Genomic DNA, 4998 nt, shown 5'->3' with positions numbered 1-4998 from the left:
TTTTCTTCTGCTATACCATTTTGTGTTAGTGTGTATGGACCTGTGGTTTGGTGTTGTATCTTTTGAGCTGATAGGAAGTCTTCGAATGGTTTGTTGATATATTATGTCTTATTATCAAATCCCAATGCCTTCACAATTGCCTCATTTTGGGTCCAGATTGTCTTGTAAAAATATTTAAAGAAAGCAACCACCTCACTCTTCTGTTTCATAAAGTATCTCCAGATAACACAAGAAAAAACAATCAATAAAAGTAAAAAAAAAACGATAATCATTTATAGAACTAGTAGGACATGGTTCCCGTACAACATAAGTATCAAATCAAACAAACATACCAGAGTTTTTATTCCCATAATTGACAAAGAAGCTCCTAGTGAGTTTGCCAAACTCAAAAACATCACACACCAGTTTATCCTTATTTGCCTTTTCATACAATGATAGATACAAACAACTTAATAGACTGAAAGAAGAATGTCTCATGCGCCTGGCTGTAGCAAAAATACATCGTCCACACTCCTCTCAGATCCTCCTGCTCCAGCATTCTCAACCATGGATGTCAAGACTGAGTCCATCCCCTCTATCCAAGTATCGGAGTCCACTATGCCATGTGCCAGTCCCATGTTTCTCCTTCTATTAAAAGATCACTATTAGAATATCAAATGAAATAACACATTTTAGAGGAGTATAATGACACTAATGGATAAAAAGTTTATTGGAAAATGAGCATGCAAAATATTGCACAAAGTCATAGAATTGGTAGACCTCATAGTACCCTTACCAACAACTGGTCGTGTTGTACCATTGGCAATCTGATTGCTCTCTGGAACTGTTAGGTGAGTATAGAAAGAGAACTCACAAGTGACACTTGCCACATGTCGAGATGCACCAAAACCTACAACCCATTCTAGTGAATTTGTGGTGGATATAAAGACAAGAACATGTGTATCACGAACACCTTTGACTGAGTGAGCATAACTAGCAGTGTTTCACTTGGATGACGTTAAGTTGGATGCATCACCAGTGACATCACAAGCCGCTCTATGCTTCCTTTTCAGCATCTCCAGTAACTCATAATCCTCATTGAAAAGGACCACCCTTGTCTCTCCCTGTCCTCCGCTACCATCAGACTTGCCTGGTAGCTCCCTCTTTTACCTCTTGAGCCTCCACGATTACAACTGCGGCCTCTAGGCTGTCCACATCCACCAGTCTCTCTCTCCTTGGGTAGATTTGGACACATCTTGCTCATGTGTCCCACTTCTTCGCAGTTGTAGCTCCTGCGAGTCTCCCCCCGAGCACCTGTCCTACATGAGCTCGAGGCAGCCAAAGCTGACAACATTCCTGCAAGTCCACTCGACTGAGCCGGAACACATGCTGAGGTAGTGGCTCCCGTCGAGACACTAGCTCCCTATGTATTCAAAACTTTAGGATGTATCTTCTCCAAATGTTTCAATCCTTTACCTCCCACACTATATCCGTCTTTTGACATCCCCAATAACAAAGAGAAATCTAGAGCACGCAGAACACATGCAACTTCGTTCCTGCAAATTTGTGCGATCCACTTTACCTTAGCTTGCACAAAGTCTCAAACTCTTTGTCAAACACACAAAACCACACAACCACAATCTTCTTTCCAACAAGACAAAGCCGCTCGATCCTTTGCGCTACCCAAAAAACCACAGAAACGTCGTCCCTGCTCTCGCGTGACACAAAACCGATCGCCGTCCCTCTCAACGCCCCCTGATCGCGACTGCATTGCGTCCTTCTCAGTGCCGAAGCCGCTCACGCTTCCTTGTAATGGAGTTGCTTGTCTGGTTTCGCAGCAAAAGCAAGATCGCGATACATACCCATCGATTATGCTTTTTCCTCGTCTCGCAATAGGATCAGAGGCAGAATCACGACAAAAATAGGATCGCGACAAAGACCCAATGACTTCGCGTCTTCCTCGTCTCATAGCAAGAGCAAGATCGCGACATAGACGACGTCACTTCTTCCTCATCTTGCAAATCCAGCGGACGTCGCATCTCTTGTTTTGCAGCAGAAGTTTTGGGAGGGACGGGTGTGAGAGAGAGAGAGAGAGAGAGAAGAGCGGCAACTAAGATAGGCTCTAATACCAAAATAATTATTTGGTGTGAAAAGTTGCTATTTCATAAGATAGGAATTTAAATTGGTGTTACAATGTCTACACATAAACCCAATAAAATCCTCTAATCATACATAACTCACAACATGTTATGACATCCACAATCATTTATCCACCATTGTACCGTAAAAGCGTCAGCTTAGCACGAGAGAAATGGCGTTCAAAAGATGCTACCTCTGCTTCACTCCTCATTTTGAAGGCCTGATTAGGTTAACGGTAACATGTATTGATAATCGTTGCTCTCTAAAACAAACATGGAGAAGAACAATTTTAACATACATTTATTGAAAGCAGATAAGATACAAATAGAGGCCGTCATCGACAATCTTTATATGAAAACTAATAAAGTATATGTTTAAGGAGCATGTGCGGCATGGGGAGTATCTTTGATCTTGGACAAATGGAAAACCATTCAAGTTTCCATTGACTGCAATTTGGCTACTACGATAGAAATACGAACGGTGGCAAGAAATGTGTTTTGCTATATGGACTATAAGAATCTAGCAGTACATTTTTGGAAAGTTCAGTAGGAATGAAAAAAAACTAGGTTAGCGGGCATCCACATAAAACCATATAGTGACAACCTTTCAAATTTGCCAGCAAAAACAACAGACCGGGTATGCACCTCCACCTCCCCTCTGCCTAGAAATCCCACACTTGCTGATCCAAATAAAACTCTGCATCCACCCACCATTTTGGCAGTTCTTATGCAACGCTGCTGATGCAAAACGATTTAAACTCTCATAGACTCCAAAACAAGGCTGAAAGGAAAACCAACATGATGAACTGATACAAATCGGAAGCCAAAATCATTGAATAAATTGCAACAAATATGTGGGAAAATTCAAATTAAGGCTAATGTTATTAATCTTCAAGCAAACAAATAAGATATAATGAATGATCTACAATTCGAGAGGTAGATCAACTCTCCACAAACCCTAAATACCGCTAGGAACAAGAAGACAGAGAAAACTACAGGAATCAAAACATAAAAACCAACCCAAGATAATTAGCCCTAATAAAACACCCTAAAAACATATTCAAGCTTTCCCCCAATTCCTCTCCTCTCATATGTGACGGGGGCTTATTGGGACCAACTCAAGGCCTAGAAACATCCGCCCCCCCAAGGTTGGGCCGGCCGGCTTGGCTGGGCCGGTCCAGGCCAATCCTGGAGGGACCGACGTAAACAAGGTTGGGCCGGCCGGTCCAGGCCAATCCTGGAGGGACCGACGTAACATTACTCCACTCCCAAAAAAACATCTTGCCCTCAAGGTGGAATGATGAAAATTGCTTCTAGATCATGTCATAAGGCTCCCAAGTTGTTTCATAATCTAATAGATCTTTTCACTTAATCAACACCTCATTTGCCCCAGTCACTCCTTGGTGCACCCCTTCTACCTCCAAAAGTTCAAAAACTACCTTTATATTCTTTGTTAAAGTTAAAGGTGAAGATGAGGGTGTGTGGTCTCCGCAATGATGATGATGGCGGTAAACTCAGATGGTATACCACTGCCCCAATGAATGTCACAATTCACAGTGTCTTTGGTCGGTAAGGCCTTAGCTTAAAATAAATCATGCCCCCAGGCTCAAATTGTACCTCACTCCTATGTCTATCAGCCTTTTTTTTTATGATCTATTGGACCCTCAGTAGATGTCCTTTGAGCTCTAGTAATATTCTGTCTCTCTCCTACAAGTACTAGTCTACACTGAATACCAGTGTAGTGTTATGACCTTAGTGTATCAGGTGAGGTGGATCCCTCGCTTACAAAATCCTAATTGGAGCGGTTTTTGCTGCAATATGGTATGAAGTGTTGTACCAATACTCAACTCAAGTATTTTACCTTGCGAAAAAATTCAATGTATGTTATACAAAATAACATAGGTATGTCTCCACACTTTTGTTAATCATCTCCGTCCGGTCACCTGTCTGGGAATGATATCTTGTACTCTTCTTTAAAATTGTCACCCGTAATCTGAAAAGGTCCTTCCAAAAAATGATCGAGGAACACCTTGTCCCTGTCAAATAATGAATTTCGAAACACCATGCAAACGAATCACTTTCCATATGAATACAATAGTGACTGAAACGACAATGTAAGGGTGTCGTAATGGAATGAAGTGTGCATACTTGCTCAAGTGATCTACCCCCACCATATCACAATAAGTCCCAATGATCTAAAATCCATCGTCACTTCCTCTGAAATCTTCTCAGGCAAAGCTAGAGATTGCAGTAACCCTCCTGGTACCATAGTCAAATACTTGTGTCGTCGGCACATACCGCATCTCCCCATTATGTCCTCTACATCTCCACGCATCCCCTCCCAATATAGCTCTGTCGACACTCGACTGTATGTCTTTTGTACCCCTGAGTGCTCCACAATCGTTCTGCTGTAAAATTCCTACAATAGTTTGGGGATGTACTTTGATGCCCTTGGCAACACAAATAGTCATTGGTAGAGTAGTTGTTGTTCCCTTAATGCATATCCTGGATGATTGATCGGATCCTATAGCAACTCCGTTTTGATCTTCCACAACCCTTCATCGTGTTCACTATCTTGCCTAAAAGGGTTCTAAATCTAAGACCATGGATACTGATAGAGATGTCAACTGGGGCTTCTTCACTTTCCTCGACAATGCATCTGTGACCTTATTCTCAAGTCCTGGGCGATACTGGATCTCAAAATTATATCTCAGTAACTTAAATACCCACTTCTGATACTCATCAGTCATCATCTTCTATTCTAACAAATACTTCAAGCTCCTCTGATATGTCCTAACTATAAAGTACCATGAAGTGTCTCCCCAACAAATGAGGATGTCACTTTTGAATGACCAAGACAATAGCCATCAACCCCGCTCAA

At 41.8% G+C, this 4998-nt stretch overlaps 1 long non-coding RNA gene across 1 annotated transcript in view; it reads right to left on the bottom strand.

Annotated features, from left to right (window-relative positions):
* Positions 1-245: 245 nt before the first annotated feature.
* Positions 246-4998, bottom strand: part of LOC110018990 — a 16072-nt gene continuing 11319 nt past the window's right edge. Inside the window, exon 2 of the long non-coding RNA XR_002293418.1 lies at positions 246-627. This is a non-coding gene — a long non-coding RNA (uncharacterized LOC110018990). The remainder of the gene's footprint in view (positions 628-4998) is intronic.

Source organism: Phalaenopsis equestris, unplaced genomic scaffold (genome assembly GCF_001263595.1).
Source record: "Phalaenopsis equestris unplaced genomic scaffold, ASM126359v1 Scaffold000038, whole genome shotgun sequence".
NCBI classification, from domain to species: Eukaryota; Viridiplantae; Streptophyta; class Magnoliopsida; order Asparagales; family Orchidaceae; genus Phalaenopsis; species Phalaenopsis equestris.
The sequence above is the reverse complement of the archived record's forward strand: the minus strand, read 5'-3'. Positions and strand labels throughout refer to the sequence as shown.